Raw genomic sequence first — 24099 nt, 5'->3', positions numbered from 1 at the left:
AAAGGCATGGAATGGGGATTTGATAAATATTTTTTTCGTTTGCAGAAAGTAGGCTTCACTGCAATGTCAAGAGAAGCTGGCATTGGTTGAACAAAATGTTCGCTATAGGTTGGTGATGAACATTATTATTAATAATATTATCATAGTAATACATATTTTGATTATTATTATCAACAATTCCCCAAAATGATCATTCATAAGCTGAATCCTTAAACTGGAGAGAAAGCAGACCAGAGAGACACTTTTTTTGGAGAGATAGGCTACAATAGACTATGATAATAGGAACTGTGGTTACGGATTTTGAATCAAGCTTAAAAGTTTCATATAACATGGGTTTAAAATCTCAATAGTATTGTTACCATGGATTTCACATAGCATTATTCTTTTTTTAGTTAAGTGAGATGATTGAATATCGCATTCAGGGAGCATAAGGTTTCTCAATAGCCATTTAAAGTAACGTATTCAATCTGCAGCTGATGCCATTTGTAATTAAGCTATGGGTAATCAATGAAGTGCTTTAGGAGTTACAAAGCACAGACGTTTAGCCAAAGAAAACATATTGCATATCACCAATCATTAGGGCTGAATTTACTCTCCATGTCACCTAAGCTTTGGCTTTGGCCTGACTCAAGGTCTTTATCAGTCCTGTCAGGGAGCTGGAAGAGAAAATGGGAATCTGAAGACAAAAGGTCTCAGCGGGGAAAGTTGTTAGTCAGTGGCTCTACTTTGTCTACTTTTCTATAGGAATTACTGGCTTCCTCTACTTTCCTATAGGTCTATACAGACAGTAATCCACTCCAGTGACAGCAAGGGTTTTGTCTTCTCATAGAACACGGTTCACTGTTAATCTCTGAGGTGCTGCTGCAAAGGTGTGAGCAATAATGACTTAAATCAAAATTCTATCCGTTAATTAGCTTGCAAGGTGCACCCAAAAAAATGGAGGGAGATGAACAGATTATGAAGGGGATGTCTAATAACAACAACAAAAACAGTTCTCGGGTAACAGGAATATTATGGAGGGGTTGAGTGACAAAATGTTTGGCTGCCTCTACCTTGTTTTAAATTAGTGCAACCAACAGTAATCTGAAAATGTTTCATGTTTTTCTCAAAACTCACTATCAATCCACTTTCCTTCCTCTCTATTGAGAGTCAAGGAAATTTATCTTGGCTTTGAGTATTATTGTCACAAGGATTTTAACAGATTTACTGTTAGTAATATGTTTTGCCACAGATCACATTATTAACTTTTTATCTCCAAGTTAGATTGGTTTAACTATTTGTTTTGTTCCTTTGCACCCCAGTATCTCTACTTGCACATTCATCTTCTGCACATCTATCACTCTAGTGTTTAATTGCTACATTTGTTATTATTTCGCCACTATGGCCTATTTATTGCCTTACCTCCATAATCTTACTTCATTTTCACACACTGTATATAGACTTTTCTATTGTGTTATTGACTGTATGTTTGTTTATTCCATGTGTAACTCTGTGTTGCTGTTTGTGTTGCACTGCTTTGCTTTATCTTGGCCAGGTCACAGTTGTAAATGAGAACTTGTTCTCCACTGGCCTACCTGGTTAAATAAAGGTAAAAATCAAATGAGTCGTACAATGGATGTCTTTGGATGATTTGAATTAAAACTACATTGAGAGAGAAATGATTCAATGCAACAGCTCATTGTTTTCCAGGCAGAGTCTAATAGCAGTATGTCTGAGAGAGTTCACTTAGAAGTGTTTTGAGCATCACAGAATGCTAACACATTTCAGATGTAAAACTGGGCATTCATATATAACTGGGCATCCACGCACCCACCCACCCACCCACGCACAAAGTAAACCCACCTAACACACCCCTCTGCCATAAACCACTGACATACACTATATGCCTATATAACTCAGCCTGGTAAGTATTCACTGGGAGTGCTCTAATGCATAGCACAGTAATGACTGAGTGACAAAACACTTGTCATAATATGCTGTGACAGACTGTAATAATAGTCATAAGCATTATGAATGCTGACATAATCCTATTAACTCAGCCAAGATGTGTGATACTTGTGTGAATTGTCATGACTTGCACTGTCCAGTCATATTATCTGATAATCTGTATTTTCCCAGGTATGGAAGCCAATGCGATACCTATGCAATTTCAAACAATCTCAACAGAATTATGCATGCTACTAGCATTTTCATATCTTACAGCTACGTGACAAAGAGTACATAGACAGTGTAAATCAATAGACAATAGAGTTGAACTGGCTTGAACCTACCTACCAGTAAAAATAGTAAGAGAGATGCCCCACGTGGAAAACAGCCATGTAGCAACAATAGCAAATAGGTGGCGGGTCCCATCAGATAACAGAAGACCTCCACTGTAAAACATACATAATAGATCCAGCTAAGTGGCGATACTCTACCACAGTGCTTACTAGACAGTTACTCTTACCATCAGACATACCAATGGGTTTGTTTACTGGCCAATTTGAATTAAAATAAAGCTTTGCTTCTGCTGACCACACATCATTATCCATGAGACTATAATCCCAGCAGTAAATCCTATAGTTTCCAGAGCCAGGGCCCTTTTGTTTGAGATTGCTGACTGCTTAGCATATAACAAAGAGAAATGAGGCGTTCACCTCATCCTCTGTAATTATGTGTGGCGAGTAATTTAGTGACAAACCAAGACACCCAAGGCAGCATAGGATGATACCTTTTAGATGCTGGCCACATCGTCACACAGAAAGAGATACCAAGCAAAGTACAGTAGAAGAGAGTAGACACTGGACTGGTGGAAGCTACTGTACAATCCCACATCTTTAAACAAGCTATTCATTTCCCCCCCAGATATCACACATATTTTCAGCAGCAAAAAAAAACACATTAATGGGACAGGTGGAAGAAAATCAAGATGTGTAGGAAATTTAATATTTTAATTGAATCATCAACACATTTTTATCTCACTATAGAAGGGAATGGAAAGGTACTTCAGATGAACCAATACAAGGCAGAATTAATGGGCTTATTTTGAATGATTAGTTTGTTGATTATGACAACTATTGACACATTTAGTTGTGTTACAAAGTGGGATTAAAATGGATTTAAGTAGATTTTTTTGTCAACTATCAACACAAAACATTAATGTCAGTGGAAAACAAATTCCAATAATACAAAAAAAAAATAGCAACATTCAACAGTAATATACCTGGATTACATATGTTTTCATGCCCCTGAGTGAGTACATGTCGTTAGAAACACCTTTGGCTGCGAATACAGCTGTGAGGCTTCTCGGGTTAGTCGCTAAGAACATTGCACACCTGGATGGTGCAATATTTGCCCATTTATGCTTTTCAAACTTCAAGTTCTGTCAAGGTGTTGGGGGTCATGGCTAGACAGCAAGTCTTGCCATGGAGTTTCAGCTCATGGTGACATCCCTGAGCAGTTCCCTTCCTGTCCGGCAGCTCACTTCAGAAGGACGACTATATTTTTGTTGTGTCTGGGTGGTTTAATTACATTTTATTTGTCAAATGCTTCGTAAACAACAGGGGTAGACTAACAGTGAAATGCTTCCCAACAAAGAATAAAGAGAAAAATTATAGAAAAATAATAAGACACGGAATAAATACACAATGAGTAATGTTAACTGACCTCCTCCCTATAGGCTGTCTCATTGTCGCCGATGATCAGGCCAAACACCATAGTGTGGTGGATAGCTGAAAAGCACAATGTCTTGATATACAGTAGATTTTAGATTCTTAAAAGTAGCCACCCTTTGCCTTGATGACAGCGTTGAACACACTTGGCATTCTCTCAACCAGTTCCACCTGGAATGCTTTTCCAACCGTTTTGAAGGCGTTCCAACATATGCAGATCACTTGTTGGCTGCTTTTTCTTCACTCTGCAGTCCAACTCATCCCAAATCATCTCAAATGGGTTGAGGTCAGGTGATTGTGGAGGCCAGGTAATCTGATGCAGCATTCCATCACTCTCCTTCTTGATCAAATAACCCTTACACAGCCTGGAGGTGTGTTGGGTCATTGTCCTGTTGAAAAACAAATGATAGGCCCACTAAGCGCAAACCAGATGGGATATTGTGTTGCTGCAGAATGATGTGTTAGCCATGCTGGTTAAGTGTGCCTTGAATTCTAAATAAATCACAGTTAGTGTCACCAGTAAAGAACCCCCACACCATCACACCTCCTCCTCCATGCTTCACGGTAGGAACCACACATGCGCAGATCATCCGTTCATCTACTTTGCATCTCACAAAGACAGTGTTTGGAACCAAAATCTCAAATTTGGACTCATCAGACAAAAGGACAGATTTCCCCCGGTCTAATGTCCATTGCTCGTGTTCCTTGGCCCAAGCAAGTCTCTTCTTCTTATTGGTGTCCTTTAGTAGTGGTTTCTTTGCAGCAATTTGACCCATGAAGGCCTGATTCACGCAGTCTCTTCTGAACAGTTGATGTTGTGTCTATTACTTGAACTCTTTGAAGCATTTATTTGGACTGTAATTTCTGAGCTTGGTAACTCTGATTAACTTATCCTCTGCAGCAGATGTAACTCTGGGTCTTCCCCTTTCCTGTGGCGGTCCTCATGGGAGCCAGTTTCATCGTAGCGCCTGATGGTTTTTGCGACTGCACTTGTAGGAACGTTCAAAGTTCTAGAAATGTTCAGCATTGACTGACCTCCATGTCTTAAAGTATTGATGGACTGTCATTTCTCTTTGTTTATTTGAGCTGTTCTTGCCATAACATGGACTTGGTCTTTTACCAAATAGGTCTATCTTCTGTATACCAACCCTACCTTGTCACAAAACAACTGATTGGCTCAAATGCATTAAGAAGAAAGCTGGTTAAGAGAATGCCAAGAGTATGCAAAGCTGTCATCAAGACAAATGGTGGCTTCTTTGAAGAATCTAAAATATATTTTGATTTGTTTAACACTTATTTTTGGTTACTACACATCCATATGTGTTATTTCATAGTTTTGATGTCTTCACTATTATTTTAAAAAGTAGAAAATAGTAAAATAAAGATAAACCCTGGAATGAGTAGGTGTGTCCAAACCTTTGACTGGTACTGTACTTTGAACAAGGTTTCATGTTCAATTCATTGAAAATGAGACATGGCAATCTGCACAAAGGCATAAAGGCCATTTTTAAACAAGGGATGAGCTTTTCTTAACAATCTACTTGAGAACCATTTTGGATTCAAGTAAAACTGTTGAGAGAGGTTTAGGGCTTTTATATGTAATAATCTCGGCCCACCCAGTTCATATTCATTATATAGATAGGCACACTTTATCTTGTATGGTTTAGCATCCCAGATAAAGCGTAATATGTTTTGCTCATATGATTTGAAAAACAAATCATCAGTAGGCAGCACCATAAGTAAGCACCATAGTACACCTGTTGTATTCAAAGCATGTGACAAATACAATTTGATTTGAAGTGAGTCTACTGAGATATGACTAAGGAGTTAATCAGTGTCATTTTTCCATAAATAGACTGGTATTTACCTCCATGTTTGCAGGATCTTGTCTGTTTTCACTCATTTTCAATTGAAATTCATTGTGGAGAGCTCATTTATATCTTTTGTGATATGAATACCATGTATGTCTACTTCACCGTCAGCCCATGTTATAGGTCAACTGCAGGGTTATGTAAAAGCTGTGTTTTTTCAAGATCCAATACGTAATATGGGATGCCTATCATGGTTAACTTTTCTAGCCTCTCTGGACTAAAACCTATCTTTAATGAGACGCTGCAGGGATCCAGCTTGCAGATTTATTATAAAACATAACATGAGTCATCAGCATACATGGACACCTTTCGTTTTTAAGCCTTCGATTTCAATCCTCTAATGTTATTTGATCTGATTTTTAACAGCTAGCATTTCGATGGCCATAACGAATAGATATGGTGACAGTGGACACTCTTGTTTAACTCCTCGACAGTTCAAAACTTTTGGAGAAGTAGCCACTTTTACTATTTTACACCTGGGATTGTTGTACATTCATTTTAACCATTGAATAAGAGACTCACCGAAATTGGTAAAAAACTAGGCATTTATATTTAAAATCCAGTCTTACTTTATCGACAGCCGTTTCCAAATCCGCTATGAATACCAGGCCTGGCTTCTTAGGTGTTTCATGTTGTTCTATTATTTCTATTAGTTGTTGTGCTCCATGTATCGTCCATGTAAAAAAAACTGTCTGATCTGAATGAACAATACCTGGTAAAACATTTTTTATTCTGAGTGCTCTGTATTTCACTAGTATTTTTGCATCTGAACATTGAAGTGTAAGATGCCTCCAGTTTTGTTAATGGACTGGACCTTTTATATTTGTCATCTGGGTATTGTTTTAATAATAGTGAAATCAGACCTTCCTGCTGAGTCCCTGACAGACGACCATTTCTATAGGAGCAGTTAAAAAAGCTATTAATGGAGCTTTGAGTATATATTTAAAAAAGGCTTGATATACCTCTACCGATGCACTTATTAAGGAAGCTGGTGATTGTGTTAAACTCCTCGGTGTTATCGGATGAATCCTTGGAACACTTTCCAGTCTGTGCTAGAAAACCAGTCCTGTAGCTTAGCATCCACTTCATTGGACCACTTCCGTATTGTCACTAGTACTTCCTGTTTGAGTTTTTGGTTGTAAGCAGGAATCAGGATGATAGCGTTATTATCAGATTTGCCAAATGGAGTGTGAGGGAGAGCTTTATTTGCATTTCTGTGTGTGGAGTAAAGGTCATTGAGTCTTGTTGCCTCTCGTTGCACAGGGGACATGCTGGTAATTTTTTTTAGTAAAACAGAGTTCCGTTCTTCTGCAATAAAATCACCGGCCAATCGGAGGGCCGCTTCTGGATTTGTATTTTCTTGTTTGCTTATGGCCCTATAAAGCTTGTTGAATGCAGTCTTAGTGCCAGAATCCATTTGTGGTGGTAAACAGACAGCTACACATTTTTTTTATCTGAAAACTATTTAGCTAAATAGTATGGTCTACAGCTTATCATGAGGTATTCTAACTCAGGTGAGCAAAACCTTGAGACTTCCTTAACATTAGCGATCGTGCACCAGGTGTTGTTAACAAAGAGACACAAACCTCATAGAAAAACCAGCTAGATGTAAATTATATTATCATTGTCTTTTACTCGCCTACGTAATCGCGTCAAGGAGCCTGTTCGTTTGCCTCCCTTGTGCCGTCTCTTCCTCTTTTGAGTCCAGGGGATTAGGGCCTGGTCAGGAACAAGTAGTATGTCCACAGCTACCGACTCGTTGAGTGAGAAATCTTCATCCAAACCGAGGTTAGTGATCACTGTTCTGATGTCCATAAGCTGTTTTTGGTCTTAGGAAATAATTGCGGAAATATTATGTAAAACAAAATCACAGAAAATAACAGAATTGGTCAGGAGCCCGTAAAACGGCAGCTATTTATTGCAGCGCCATCTTCATCCACAGGATAATTATAACACATAATCCAAAGCATAATTATTAACCTGATCATGCTTAAAGAGATATTCAATGTCTGATTTGTTATTGTTACTCATCTACCAATCACAGGCTTTTGAAAAGCTCCCAGGTCTTTGTAGTTGAATCTGTGCTTGAAATTCAATAGACTGAGGGATCTTACAGAAGATTTATGTGTGGGGTCACCAAAACAAAGGGGGTGAATACTTATACAATGACTGACTATATTTGAGTTATTTAGTCAGTATTAATTTGTTAACATTTGTAGAATTGTCTTTGCACTTAGAAAATATGGAGTATTTTTTGTAGATCATTGACAATTTCTTTTTACAAATAAATCTATTTCAATCCCACTTCACCCCCACAAATTCACCCCCACAAAATCCAAGGGGGGTGAATACTTTGGATGCCCACTGTATAAACCATGTAACACAACATCCGTAGCACATCCATGAAAACACAGCACAGTTTTCCAGTAGGATTTCCACAGGCCAGCAGGACCTAATGTGGCATCCATCTAAGCTGTTGACCGTATCCTCCATCCGTTTGGGAAGAGCTCCAGACAGCCTGGGGAGATGGGGCTGTCGCCCGGCTGCAAGGGAGGATGCCGGGGCGTGGGAAGGCACTAGGCAGCCTAGGTGGCACAGACATGGCTCCCTTCACCCTGGTCGGCAGGCCTAGCTGGCGCCAGGCATGGAGCATTAAGCGCAGGCCGGGATAGGATTGGCCTCTCTGCTGCTTTTAGGCCAGGAGCATGCAGATACAAGTATGCTCCAGACACAGAAGGCTGGACAACCATCTGACAGGGCTGAGCTGCCTTTGATAGAGCTTTGTTTTGATGGCCGTCCAGGGCTTTAGTCTAAATGGCTATCTTGAGGTGGAGTTTGTGAAAGCTGGGAGAATCTGGTAAAAATGAAGACCATTCCCTTGCTACTGCACACACACAAACAAAATCATGTTTTTGGGTAAGTGGCTGGACAAAGAGAGAAGCTTGAGTGGCATTGTGTATCCATCTGTGGAAAAATAACAATGCTCACTATTATTTATCTACTGCAAATTCTTTATTTCAATTATGAAATAATTGTTCAGAGAAATAAAACGTTCAATTTGACAGCCCCTCAAATGTCCTTTCAACTGTCATTTTTTTAAATGTCCACTTCTGCCAAATATATCTACTGACATGAACAATGTGACTTCTTCGGGCACACACTTTTATTTCAGGTTATAAATAATGAAAGACATACAGTTGAAGTCGGAAGTTTACATACACTTAGGTTGGAGTCATTAAAACTCGTTTTTCAACCACTCCACAAATTTCTTGTTAACAAACTATAGTTTTGGCAAGTCGGTTAGGACATCTACGTTGTGCATGACACGTCATTTTTCCAACAATTGTTCACAGATTATTTCACTTATAATTCCCTGTATCACAAATCCAGTGGGTCAGAAGTTTACATACTCTAAGTTGACTGTGCCTTTAAACAGCTTGGAAAATTCTAGAAAATTATGTCATGGCTTTAGAAGCTTCTGATAGGCTAATTGACATCATTTGAGTCAATTGGAGATGTACCTGTGGATGTACATCTCAAGGCCTACCTTCAAACACAGTGCCTCTTTGCTTGACATCATGGGAAAATCAAAAGAAATCAGCCAAGACCCCAGATTTTTTTTGTAGACCTCCACAAGTCTGGTTCATCCTTGGGAGCAATTTAAAAATGCCTGAAGGTACCACGTTTATCTGTACAAACAATAGTACACAAGTATAAACCCCATGGGACCTCGCAGCCATCATACCACTCAGGAAGGAGACGCGTTCTGTCTCCTAGAGATGAACGTACGTACGGTTTGCAACTTCACATGTGGACAGAGTTTGTACTTTTTGGAGAAATGTCCTCTGGTCTGATGAAACAAAAATATAACTGTTTGGCCATAATGACAATTATGTTTGGAGGAAAAAAGGGGAGGCTTGCAAGCCGAAGAACACTATCCCAACCGTGAAGCACGGGGGTGGCAGCATCATGTTGTGGGGAGGCGTTGCTGCAGGAGGGACTGGTGCACTTCACAAAATAGATGGGATCATGAGGAAGGAAAATTATGTGGATATATTGAAGCAACATCTCAAGACATCAGTCAGGAAGTTAAAGCTTGGTCGCAAATGGGTCTTCCAAATGGACAATGACCCCAAGTGTAACGGTTGTGGAGCGATTGGTAACGATGCTTTGTGGGTGACTGTTGTTGATGTGTGCAGAGGGTCCCTGGTTCGCGCCCCGGGTATGGGTGAGGGAACGGTCTAAAGTTATACTGTTACATTGGTGCCGTGACCCGGATCACTGGTTGCTGCGGAAAAGGAGGAGGTCAAAAGGGGGGTGATTGTAACGGATGTGAAACAGCTAACTTAGTTAGCGGTGGTGCGCGCTAAATAGCGTTTCAATCGGTGACGTCACTTGCTCTGAGACCTTGAAGTAGTAGTTCCCCTTGCTCTGCAAGGGCCGCGGCTTTTGTGGAGCGATGGTTAACGATGCTTCGTGGGTGACTGTTGTTGATGTGTGCAGAGGGTCCCTGGTTCGCGCCTGGGTATGGGCGAGGGGACGGTCTAAAGTTATACTGTTACACAAGCATACTTCCAAAGTTGTGGCTTAAGGACAACAAAGTCAATGTATTTGAGTGGCCATCACAAAGCCCTGACCTCAATCCTATAGAAAATGTGTGGGCAGAGCTGAAAAAGCGTGTGTGAGCAAGGGGGCCTACAAACCTGACAGTTATACAAGCTCTGTCAGAAGGAATGGGCCAAAATTCACCCAACTTATTGTTGGAAGCTTGTGGAAGGCTACCCAAAAATTTTGACCCAAGTTAAACAATTTGAAGGCAATGCTACCAAATACTAATTAAGTGTATGTAAACTTCTGATCCACTGGGAATGTGATGAAAGAAATAAAATCTGAAATAATTCTCTCTCCTATTATTCTGACAATTCACATTCTTAAAATAAAGTGGTGACCCTAACTGACCTAAGACAGGGAATATTTACTAGGATTAAATGTCAGGAATTGTGAAAAACTGTGTTTAAATGTGTTTGGCTAAGGTCTATGTAAACTTCTGACTTCAACTGTACAGTTTTCACAGTTTTCTTTACAGTTACATAGGCTATTATAGACACCTCAATAAAGAAGCATAACAAAAGCATCCAGTTGATACTGACTGAATTGGGTGACACACCTGACTTTCTAAAAAGAACACACACACACACACACACACACACACACACACACACACACACACACACACACACACACACACACACACACCACATGCACTTTCACTATTCCAGGAGAAATACAAATCCTACTAAGTTTGAAATCATATTCAAAGAAAATAGAGACAAACATATGTGAAGTGAGTTGAATGAGTGCCCACCCTGCCTTTCCAGTCCTATATGAGTCCAGTAGTAGCCTACAGCCAGAGCCAGAGAGAGAGAGAGAGAGAGATCACACCATGGAGCTAATGTGAGAACACCAGAAAGACCTGAGACACAGTAGCCTCTACCATCAGACAAGCCGTGACTTGACACACATTTCCCAGTTCCTTAGCTTTCTTACCCCTTCTTCAAACACTAGTTGTAGAATTTCACAACTAGCTCATAAAGGCCTGTGGCCAACGGGAAGATAAGTCTTTGGCGTTTGCCTGTCTGTGGAAAGCAAAGAGAGCCCTTGACTTATGGAGGCCTATGACATTCATTCTCACCATTTGGAATGGCAGGAACTCCATGGGAAAGATCCCAATGTGCTGTACTGATACTTTAAATGCCATAAAGAAAGGAAGGGGGGAAACTTGTGGCAAGTGCATGCAACATCTGCCTTCCTGTGTGTGTCTGTCTGCCTGTCTGTGTGCGTGCGTGCGTGTGTGTACGTGCTACTGCCAGAGAGCACTTATAGCTGTCAGCACTTTACCTCCCACTGTTAACATCTGCTATGCTTAACGTTGCCATGTAACTCGGTGGTACATCAGATGCAGGCTAATAGAATCAAATGATCCCACGCTGCCAACCCTTATCACGTTACACGCACACATTTCATTATGACGCAACAAGCAGATTTGTTAGATGAATATCAATCAAGAGTAAGCTTGAGGCTGGCGGAAAACATAAACATACTGCTCCTGTATAGCTTGGATCTGTTCTTGTAAGTAATCTACTTAAATCCTTGTTTTTATTACATCACATTAATAATCAATTAGTAACTAATAGCATGTAACAAGAGTTAGCTACACTTTATGGTCAATTCCTGTGTATATCATTTCGGACATTCTATTCTTATTGCTGAAATTGTTCACTATTAAATGTTTTCTGAGTCTTTTTGACAATAACTTTTCACTTCAACATGTTCGCATTACAGATTATAGCTACCACTTCAGATTTTCAGGTGCTGATTTTGAACAATGTCAAAGTATCTGTCTCACTTTTAGCAGTAATTAACTGACTAGTAGACCAAGACACAAGATCCATCTCTGTTATAATGTAAATGAAAAAAGAGGTCTGTTTCTATGTGAGTGTGTCTGGGAGTGTGAATGGCCCGGACAGAGGAACAATGACAGCTGTCTGTCTGTCTCTGTCAGGACCTGACATACATCCAACATGCAGGGTCGCTGGACTACCCACAATTACCCCCATTGACGTTTGTGCAAAATCAATAAAAATGATCTTGGAGTCCATACGCCATTTGGCAGCTCGATCTTGTGGCGTCTTCTTTAGAATATAGAGGCCATACTGTACAATGGAGTAGCCAGGCGCATGTAATTTGTCAGGCTAATCTCCAGCACTCTTACATTGATTTTTCCCCCTCTTCTGACTCCTTAGCCTCTAGTCATTATGAACACAAAAACTAACTTAATCATACAGTGTGTTAATGCACGGGTCACAATAACCTCCATTTTTTTGCCCTCTGGTAATTTCAGGATTTCTTTGGATTTTCTTCTGAAATCCTTTTTCAGGTCATTGTCCTTTTACTTTGGAAAATGGAAAATGTAGAGTTGGGCAAATGTTGGCCTAACCCTTTTCTGAACAGAATATAAATGTAGTTACAACCTCTTCTTCTCGCTCCTCGACTCGATTATGTTTAATAAACTGTATGTTTGATATGATCATACTCAAGTATTCTCTTCAAATTTATTTTTTATATGCCATTAGAGGAAATATTGTTATTCTGTTATTTTAATTACTTCATCATTTGTATAATAATCATAGTTGTCGAACCCTATGGAATTCTACTAAAATGATTTATATGGCCTTAGTATAGCCAACCTGAGAACGCCTGACATCGAAACACTGTTTCAGCACTAATACACAAAGCTAATTTCTCCATCTAACAAAGGTACTGTACCCAGTCCTGAATAAGGTATGCCATTCTAAGAAGCTTGCTGGCTACCTCATGCCTAGATGATTAACTATAATATCCATGATGGATTTAACCCTTCTCCTAGCATTAATCCGATTGAGAGAATACTCTAGATGGTGGTGATGATAATGTTGTTGGTTTGTCTTTGGATTACAATCCACTCCAGATCAGAGTCACATGTTAAGTAGGTTCTCTCTATACAGTAGCTGGTATGACACATAACATACTGTTATACGTATGCCATTCATAACAATGGTTCTCACAGAGCATGACAACATGCCACAGCACTAAGCCTATTACTTTATGCACCTTCCCAGTTGTCTCCTCAAAATGCCACATACCTATAGGGGTTGCTGTCACTATCAGGAACCTTGTAAATAATCCAAGCATATCCTGCGCTATCACAAGCAGCACACTTTGAATCTGTATTTTTGTGTTGTTTGCCAAAAGTATCGTTTACACCAAAGCTCTTGAAAAAAATAAACTCTTGTGGCATGTGTGTAACCCACTCTCTTAAAGGCTTTAATCCTCATGTGCTTATCTGCTCCAGTCAAATGTATTTCTTATCGAAGAGAGTGGGGGGAGCCTTCTGACAATACTGCTGTTATCAAATTTCTTCAGCCAAGTCCCTGTGTCATTCAGCAGTCAGATGGTCTCCAGTTTGATTGATGGATGGGCTTCCCAACAAATAAAATGGGGATCAACAGCTTTGCGCCTCTCTCCCCATCGGAGACCTGAGTGAAACATTCCTCCTTAACAAAGGCGGGATTACGGATGCATTAGCTCTCCATCGACCACGGCCTCCTGCTCCTGTCAATACTTTGCACATAATAACCTGAAGCAATGATAAGGAAACAAAAGGCAGGCGAGATAGGAGCCGGATGGGAAAATAAATCAATGAGAGTGAGGGAAAGTTTTTTCAAAGACACACTGTCAGGCCTGGGGAATAATTTTTCGGACGTTACGGTGGGATAATGCCCCCTGACATGAGGACAATGAGCCCTCCAGGCCCATCAGGGGACTGCCGGTTTGTCGTCGGCTGGCCTCGATAGCACAAGGAAGATAAGAGGGACAGGGAACGGTCAGGGAGATTCCTCTCAGCCCCACTCACAGGGACACAACACACAGGACTGTGCTGGACCCTCAGCCCTGTGGCATCCTCAATGATCCTTCTGTTAGTCTCTATCAATATGCAACATGTCTTTTAATTCATCACTGGTGCACTAAGAGAGCAGAGTACACATAGCTCCGCAGAGGCTCCTCCTGAGTGTCTATCTGAACATATCAAGGTTACATTCACATTTCCTATAGCCACTCCTGATCAGGTTCACGTCTCCTCTGATAGGCTCAAGGTCATTAATATGATTTACGACTCTATACGGCACATTTCTGGAATAGTATAAAGCTTTTCCATTTACCAACCCTGAGCAGCTACTGGAAGTGTATAAGGACCATCTCCATAAAACTGTATTCAGTGACAAAGAAACATTATGGAGGATTTATTGGTTCACATATTTGGGTTATAGTACTAATGACTGGACGAGAAGAAGTCAGGGTAATTGTTTTCCCCTCACTAATTAATTTCCTTCCTGTTTCACTAACCCATCATATGTCTGGGGTTTGGAGGTGCAAGTAATAAAGTAAGAAAGAAAGAAAGAAAGAAAGAAAGAAAGAAAGAAAGAAAGAAAGAAAGAAAGAAAGAAAGAAAGAAAGAAAGAAAGAAAGAAAGAAAGAAAGAAAGAAAGAAAGAAAGAAAGAAAGAAAGAAAGAAAGAAAGAAAGAAAGAAAGAAAGAAAGAGAACTCAGGCTGTGGAAAATGTATGAGAAATTAGGAAAGAGGGCTATGCATGTTCTGTCTGCAGAGGGCTGTCACACAAAGACACAATAAACCCTCGGAACAAACAGGCACTTAAAAACATAGCCCAGAAACAGTGAGCAAATTCAATTATAGAAGTAATTAGAAGATATAGGGCAAGGCTGCCTTTTGGGACTGTGCCAGAAAACATGAATTAATAGGAGTGAATAGGAGGAGGCTGTGCTAGTAATTAAGAGGCAATCACCTATGTCAATGAATACCTTCAAGAAAACACAGGATGGAAACTATGAATTCAGTGATCAAAAATATTTAAAAGATGACTGATACAGCAAATTCATTTTAAAAGACTAATTTCTGGAAAGATAGCAAGACAATTGCACATAATGTGCTCCTTCTGGCATTTATATTGCTAATTAAATTTTGATAATTTGCAGAGGAATTTTTGAATGATCTGTTAAACAGCAAAGGCAGCATTTGGCAAATGTTGTCTGTACTGTTTAGCAGTGCTTACAATAACAGCACTGGCAGAGATCATATACAAGCCCGTCTTCAAACTGAAACCATTCAAAGCAAACTGAAAAACGTACATTTTCACTTCAACTTCTCTTATCATTCATGGGTGCCTCCTCCTAATGAGACAATAGCAGCAATTAAATGACCAGATAAGAATAAAACAAAACAAAAATGACTTTGCTGATTTACCTCGCATGGGGGAAGCTATCATTTCTACCTGATACATTTTGTATAAGCACACACTGCTTTTGTAAACTCATTGACAAAACGTGAGTTCCTTAAAGAGGTAACAGATGGAAGAAATGAAATAGTTGCAGATTAAAAGAGTGTTGGAGTTGCTAAACAACAAGCCACATTACACTGTGTACCCTATGCAGAGTATATTGTCAACATAATGGTATTCCTCTCGTCCAATGGTTCTCAATTATTGATCATCTAGTTCTAAATAATGATATGTGAGACTGTGTACACTGCTGGAACACCACTGGTAAGACTTAGTTCACACAGAGAGTTGGATAATTGCTATAGACTGAGAAGCTCAACTTTTAGCTCTATTCATTCGTAAGCACATGATACTGGAGCACATAAACAGAGCGATAACACCTAGCAATGAAGCACCGAAGTGCTCCTCATACCCTGAGTAGAAATCATTTAAGATCAAGCTGTAGTCTTGTAATTTTCATCATATCTATATTTTGAAGGAAGTTAAATGGGGACCAAGCAAGAGGCTCCAATGAGATTAATTTTAAGTTCAAGATCTTTAAAGAGGATTAGCCTTTCTTTTGTAAAATAGGACATTTCCATACACAAAATGTACATATTCATACACGTTAGCATTTAGAGCCACTTTATGACAGATGCGAGATAAATTCCACTTAATATTATCAACAGTGACGATCTTGGGTCATAAAAGCCCAATAGCCTGAAGAGGATGGATAACGCCAACATGCTTTCAAATTGAAATGGGAACTAGTCCTTTATTTACAGCAAAAGTACAGCTGAGTGTGAAAAGTGGATGGCCATAGACTGGAGTTCAGAGTTCATCATCATCGCCTAGAGCTGCCTGCTGAAAGACCAATTATCACTTAAATGGAGTTTAAGCCAAAGATGGACTATCATGATCAACATTCTATATTCCTATCGCTCTGAACCAAAGACCCAAAACAAACTTAACTGGAAATGTGATTAGTGTTTAAAGTATCCAAATCATTCATGATCAAACAAGGCACTTCGTTTTAGCACGGTCATGTGAGGCAGAGATTATACATGTGATCTGGGGGCTTAAACAATTTAGTCAATTATGAACGTTATCTAAAATGCTTTAATTTCCTATTCAGCCCTTCCATAGGAGTGTCATTTTGTCAATGATGCGTGATTAAATCCAGATTGCAACAACATGCAATCGGTCACATCTGGTGGCAGGGAGACCTGAGATCTTCACGAAGGAACAAGGGAGAATTCAAACTTTCCCTCTTCAGCCTTGGCATCCGATTAACACCAGGCTTTGGTGGGATGCCAGCGATGGAGCCATCTGTGTCCCTTAACCCTCAAGATGGCAGATGTAGAAGCAGATTGATTTTTGATTCAGCTGCATACACAATGAACATCAAGTGTGAGCTGTGACTTGCTACCGTTTCCTGTCATTTTCTGCCAACTTAAATGAAGCTATCGATGCGCAATAAATCACATCTGTACCCAAATTAAATCACTTTCACTCTATACAGGAGGGAGAATTTACCTACAATAGAGACTAGGGTAATTACTTATCCGGATAGCTAATGTTACAAAAACGTTTTCTGTATAATTTTATCCAAACTAGCCATCAAGCGATATTACTTTGTATTGATCTCATGCTATGGTTTTATGTGATATCAGGTGGAACCACATCAGAGGTAAGGGTGTATGGATGGAGTTCCTCTCCAGGTCCTCTAGCTTGGCCAGCAGGTCCCTGGCCTGTCCTGCAAGATGACATCATAGCTAAAGGACTGTTTAAGCGGAGATGCATGCTGTTGGGTCTCCGTGATGCACCACAGATCTCCACCAGGGCACTCCCCATCCCAATCCTTTCTACTGATTACTGGTCTTCTCCACGGTCAGGTGGCCAGTCTCAGAGTAAATTGCAGTCTCCCCTTTGCCTTTTCTTTTGTAATACTGAGCTCCATATCTTAGCCCCTGCCTGCGCCTCACCGACTTCCATTCTATATCCAAATGACCGTGTTTTGTGGTGGTAATGGCTCTCATTTTCTCAGCGCCCCGCGGTGGCTTCACTTTTCATCAGTCTGTGAGTGGTGGAGATTCCTCTGGCCCCAGAGAGAGGGTTGGTGGTGGGATAGTGTGTTCTGTGGGCTAATAAGGCTCTTCTCAACTCTGTAACCCATCTTCTCCACCTCACATATCAGCATACAGCCAATGACACCTAACACCCCCGAGGTTTCTATCAGAGATAGTGACAGACAAGGCAGAGGTCTTCGTCACCTTTCCAATCCAAAACAGACCCAGCTGCAGTTCCACTAACATGGTTCAGTGACTGGCTTAATATCATCCAAATTAGCAGTTATGACGTAGTATAACAGAATGACATAATAACATATTTCATTGCATGTGAGGTGAACTGCAAAAATGCTGAATATCTTATTCACTAATGTCTCTCCCACCATGGGAAAGATCTGACCCATCTGAAATGTACCCAAATTCCATCAGAAGTTGAACATTAAAAACCCATACATCTTTATTTTGAGACAGTCCAGCCCTTTGTGATGTGAGCAGCACAGTCACCCTTTTCCCATGCGGGAGAGGAGAAGTGTCCTGCCTGCTGTTGACCTCCAGTCTCTGGGAACACCCTGCAAGCTGGGTCTGCCTGCCTGTCATCCATCCCCTGGGGACAAGCCAGCACTTCCAGGCTGCCTCTGGACACTCCAGGAATCTCTGTCATCCAACATACAGCCTAGCACACCCACAGACATGCACAGACACACAAAGACAGACATAGACTCTCTCTCACACACAAACACACACATTCATGTGCGCGGGCAAAGCACACAAACACACACCTCACTGTGTGTTTGACTTTCTGCATATTGAAAGATTCACACTGACAATAAAATCCCACATTTCAATCGTCAGTGTTATCTCAGTAGAGTTAGCGGCAAACCAAATCTGCTATTCAAAAAGTATTATTGTTCATCTAACTGGCCATTTGATTTCCCTCTAATCCTATTTCCCTTATATCCCTTCTTTGAACAGCGAACATTTTCAAGTACTGACCAACATGCAAGCAGAATTCCTATGACACCCACTGAGCTTCTGGGCCTGGCTGGGCCTGGCTGGCTGGGCCTGCAGGTCTGCCACATACAGATCATGCCTAAACACTCTATTCTCCTCTACCGGGAAAAACAATCCCCTCTCATTTCAGCACTGACATCCCCAGCATGAACTGGGAACTGGAAAGCAGTCCAAACTGAGGAAAAGTTAGATAGGGCTTATCTGATTTGAATGAACTCTGACTAGATTTACTACAGTCACCTGTATTTGTTTTCAAACTAAACATTGAAAAAAACTTTTAAAACTTTTTTAAAATTTCAATTGCAATTCAATTTCAATTATTTTGACTGTTTACGCAGCTAGCTACTTTCCATCCTGAAAATCCGGAACGCGATTCACTGTTCTGAAACAGGCGTAGATCAGACATCACACGAGCATGGCGCTTCATGTGGAGAGTCTACTGTGGTTCTCTTTGTGGACTGAGGCGGGAAAGAGGCTTAGCTCCTCCTATGCTAATGTAGAGTAAATTCCTTGTTGAGATGTGGCGCCTGCGGAAGCTGCCGATGGCCGGTGTGAGCCAGGGTCAGGGACGCTGCAGGAGATTAGGTTCTCTCTCCGCCTGTCCAGAGAGGGAGAGGAGCGCGGCGCAATGAGGGGGATTTGCGCTCTCAACCCTGAGGATAGATGTTCACATCACAAAAAGCCCCACCGCAAATTGCACATATTGAATAGCTAATTTGGCAGTCTCAGTTCAGAGGGGCTTGAGAGGAGAGAAGAGTGTGAGGAGGATGAACACAAAGCTGCAGAAAACAAAAGGAAACAGCTCCTGCGAGGTTAGGCCTGGATGAGGAGAGCTGCGCCCGGCACGGCAAGAGGAGGGGAAGGAGAAGAGAGGGTGGGCTAGGGGGCTTCCTGGATGAGGGGCATGCCGGCAGCACACAGAGCATTAGTGAGCCTGCTCAGCCTGCACTCGTTGTTTTCTGACTGGCTGCTACCTTCATTAGCACTGGAGTAGCTAGTCAGCTGTAGAGCAGAGCACGACTAATGAGGACAAACAGTCAGTCATTAGTGTGTCACTCTCACTACATCATCATCAAGTTACTCACACGACTCAACTTTTTGGTTTGATATTAGAGTTTGCGTGCAACCCAGGTAAACAAATACCTGAGAATATTTTCAGATTTCTTAACAAAACCCAATGGTGATCAAAACTATAAATTGTCTCATTTCTATACCAGCTGGGGAAGAGTTGCTTGCTACTTCAGCATAAATGACTACAAATAATGCCCAAAATGAAGTATTTTTCATAATTTTTGTGTACATGCCTAGAAGGCTAGGCATGTACACAAGTTGTTTTGAAATCTTATTGCAAATAAACCCAATTATGTGATCAAAGTGAATTTGTAACATGTTAAAGCTGATCAAAAGCATTACTGAGATTTTGAATCAGAAAACAGCAGAACAGAAAGAGTCCTAAGCTCCAAAACCTAAGAAAATAATACTCTTAAATTACCACAACAAGCCTCCTGAGTGGCGCAGTGGTCTACTAAGGCACTGCATTGCAGTAGCTAGCTGTGCCACTAGAGATTCTGGGTTCGAGTCCATGCTCTGTCGCAGCCAGCCAGGACCGGACGGCCCACAATTGGGCCCAGCATCGTCTGGGTTAGTGGAGGGTTTGGCTGGCAGGGATGTCCTTGTCCCATTGCACACTAGCGTATCCTGTGGCAGGCCAGGTGCAGTGCACGCTGACACGGTCACCAGGTGTACAGTGTTTCCTCTGACACTTTGGTGTGGCCGGGTTAAGTGGGCAGTGTGGCTTGGTTGGGTTATGTTTTCAGAGGATGCACGCCTCTCCCGAGTCCGTACGGGAATTACAGCGATGAGACAAGACTGTAACTACCAATTGGATACCATGAAAAAGGGGTATAAAAACAATTACTGCAACAAAAGCAAAATAGTAAATACAGAATACATAATAATATTATTTGAAGCCAAGTATATTTGTATAATATGTTCATCTACAGTGTATTATGCTTATCAATTCAGTGAATATGTTTAAAAATAGATATTATATTGTGTTTCTTCTTTGATTGGAAATCCTTTAAAGGATAGTTCAGGATTTTGGCAACAAAAAAAATAAAAAATCTGTGTCAACTATGAAGGAAGTTAGAGGTAGTTTTGCGAGCCATTGCTGACTAGCATTAACATAATGACAAAGTCTAAAGGAAAAGCTAGCATTCTAGCTGTTCCCATAGACTTCCAGTCATTATGCTAACACTAGTTAGCATTTGCGCTACTGCCAGTTAGCAACTTCCTTCCAACTGCACACAGAGACTTAAAAATGGTAGATGCTTTTTAGAGTTGAAAAGTTTGAGTGAATGGAGCTGTTGCCAGCAGCTATATCTTCTCATAACTACTCATCTCCCTCCACTTCACTCACTACACCCACCAGCCCCCAACACCAACTTAATGTCCATGCTAAAACACCAGGCATGGAAACAGATGTGCTTTTTGGACCAAAACATACTTGGAACATAAAGGAGAGCCCATCTACTGTCCGCCAGGCTTTCCATCACTAGACCACATTAACATCTATTTCTTTTTAACAATGTCACTTTCTTGCACTGCCGACAACTTGGCCTTTTGTTAGGGCGTACTCTTACTGAGTGCACGTAATGGCTGAAATGGATGATGAAGAGACCGAGGGAGGAAAAAAATACACACATACACAAAGGAGCCCTGTAATGTGGTACTCTGCTGCTCAGACCTGTAGGGGTAGGAGGCAGCATCTTTACGGTGTATCCAAGCAGCACTAAAATCTACTGTCCGTGCCCAATCAGGACAATTTTTTCTAGCCGCAAGGGCTCCTGCATCCCTGCCTTTACACTACACAGAAAACCCTTTGTACTAATTGATGGATTGTACCAGATTTTCTAGTTCAGTTCCACCCTATAATTGTCTGACAATGATGGGCAAGGATGGGGAAAACTTCAGGCCCCAGCGCTGTTCGGGGCCGTGGATAGAAAATGACTCAAGTAAGTGTGTGTCGGTGTGTGCGTGTGGTATGTGTTTGTGTTGAGAGGGGGGTGGGTGTTAAGCCAACCAAAACGGTCTCAGTCCCCCCTTCAACTCCTTGTTTCCGTGGAAGCCAACCTCAAGCAGCCCGAAGCCACTGAAGTGCACTCTCCAGTGAGCACGGCCGAGAGGAGAGCCAAGCCTCCCTTCTATCCTTCTATCCTACCACCCTACATCAAACACACATCCTCCTTGCATCTCTCCTCCACCCACCCACATACCACCATTTAGAAAGACCTGCTTACAAAGTAATATACTCCCAATCCTCTCACAGAATGAACTTGGCTGGGATTAGAAAAACACTAATAACTGACTTAATATGTACATCAGTTACACAAAAACAATACACAAAACCAGTAATAACTGCATAATATAATACAAAAAAAATTGAATATTAATTTGAGAAATAATACTACAGGCATTCCGAGGTACTGCAATACTAAGTCTCTATTTTACTTCAACAAATGATTTTAAGCTGCTCGTTAAATGAGACATTCCCTCATGTCATCTAAGTGAGAAGTGGCCCACCCCCATTCAGACAGGCTGGCTATGGCCTGTCACTCTGCACACTAGCGGCTGAAGAAAGGAGAAATAAATAAACTTTTGACTGAAATGAATGTGCACATTTCAGCGAGAGACATAACTCTTTTACATTTGGGCTGATGCAGGCGCCAAATGGAAAAAGGTACCATCATAGACCAGCCCTGTCGCCCTCACCCCCTCCAGGTGCTATTCTAGTCTACAAACAGCAGTGAAGTAAGAGAGAGATCACATAACAAAGACACCTTGCCTGCCACGAGCTGCTCTTGCCCCACTCTGCCCAGACCTGCACCACCTCAGGAGGTATGGTTATTGTTAATCTGCATTCCAAATCAAAACAGCCAGCATGCTTGTCTTTAGTCGTTCCACACACTCAATGACTACATTTGCACCTGAGAACAAATTTCCTCACAAGGCCAAAGAACCAGAAAGAAAGAGGGAGGGAAAGGCAGAGACAGGGGGAAGGAGAGAAGGAAACACAGCATATTGTAGCTTGACAAGAGGAGAAACAGCCGTGTAGTAGCAGTCAGCAGACAGCTTACCTTTCCCCCTCACTGCTCTAAGGCCTAGACCTGCACATCCATGGTTCTCTCCCCATGAGCCCATATCGAGTGAAGCAGGGCCGCCTCATGACTCCCACAGCCCGGCAGCCCAGCGCTTTAGCAACTAGAAGAGCACAAGACTAAAATGTCTTCCCCTCTGCCTCAGCCTGCCTTAGTGCAAGGGGAGCTAGGAATGCACTGGCTATAGACTTTTGTCCAAGCTGTAGGTCTTTTTTAGTGAGGCAAGATTAGTTCATACAAAACTCAACAATACAGCACTGAAACTCATTGTTGATATTCAACATTTTTCACATAGCGAAACAGAATAGACAATACGGTAGCTAGGAAACCATGGGCTGGATTACAAGCTGATGATATCTCATCCTTTCGCAGGCCTGTAATCCTTTTCATTGAGCGGCGGACAGAGCAGACGTAAACCAAAATCAATATTGGTGGAACTGGCCTGAGGGTGAGGGGGGTGTCAGGATGTTTTCACATTGCCGCATGCTTCACAATAATTTTGGGGGGGTGGTTTCAGACCAGACAGACTTTATATTACAGATATGCTCCACTTGGAGATAGCCCTGAAGAGACACCTCCACATATGCCAGTCTCAGCTCTCTTTCAAAATATGACTATCATTAAATACTGTACTGCTATAAAAATGTGTGCTTGTTACAGTTCAACATAACAAATCAGTGTGTAAAATTGTGCCCTTCACGAAAACATTTTTACAACACAAACAATGTGTTTTTATGTGAAATATATTTCAGACAAATACAGAAACACTGCCATGCACATGTGTTTTAATTGTAATATAATTTGAGCAAATATAATAAACTAAATGTGCACATGCATTTAAGCAATAAACCAAGTGAGCCCTTAAATGTTTGCAAATTTAACATCAACATTACAATTGTAAAACAGGTATGAATTATTCCAAGTTAAAACCACTGCAGCAGGCGAAGAGTAAAAGGCTGATAAGAGATCTTACCATGGCTGCTGTACCTGTGTGACTGATCCACTCCCTGCTCTGCTCCAGCTGCCACGTTTTCCCAAGGCTCCTGAATACTCTAGGTAGCCAGAGAGAGGGGATTGTTCAACCCCTTCCTTTTCATCACCTCTGCAATTGACCAATTGACAACTGATTGATGGTTATCTTTTCACACCGAGAAAGGGAGAAATTACCATCTCTAAAGCTACGTACAGTAAAAAGGCCCAAGAGTAAATTACATGTTGCTAAAATTCCTCCTTGACTCAGTCCGCACGATGGCAGGCAAACAAAAAAGTTTCCTTTTTGTCACTTCTGGGGCGCTCTAGATTTGGCCTTCCCTGCCAACTGCACAGAGAACATGACAGCTTCTTTAAATGGGGCAGCACAAAGGGCCTTGAATGAGGGATGGTACCAGGCCGGACAGCCATTCTCCAGAATGGCCCATTCTTTGCATTGAAAACAGAGGGCTTGTGAAAAAATAGATAAGCCATATCTG

At 41.2% G+C, this 24099-nt stretch overlaps 1 long non-coding RNA gene across 3 annotated transcripts in view; it reads right to left on the bottom strand.

Annotated features, from left to right (window-relative positions):
* LOC109897936 (uncharacterized) overlaps positions 1-24099 on the bottom strand; it is an 85136-nt gene that overhangs the window by 34117 nt on the left and 26920 nt on the right. Inside the window, exon 1 of one of the 3 annotated variants that reach the window (XR_002256291.2) lies at positions 22610-22936. The exons of 1 other annotated variant lie outside the window; for it this stretch is intronic. This is a non-coding gene — a long non-coding RNA (uncharacterized LOC109897936). Of the gene's footprint in view, positions 1-22609; positions 22937-24099 lie in introns of those variants that run through there. One more of the 3 variants, XR_002256292.2, reaches the window with a different exon arrangement.

This window comes from Oncorhynchus kisutch, linkage group LG10, assembly GCF_002021735.2.
Source record: "Oncorhynchus kisutch isolate 150728-3 linkage group LG10, Okis_V2, whole genome shotgun sequence".
Taxonomy (NCBI): domain Eukaryota; kingdom Metazoa; phylum Chordata; class Actinopteri; order Salmoniformes; family Salmonidae; genus Oncorhynchus; species Oncorhynchus kisutch.
This window is presented reverse-complemented; position numbering and strand designations above follow the sequence as displayed.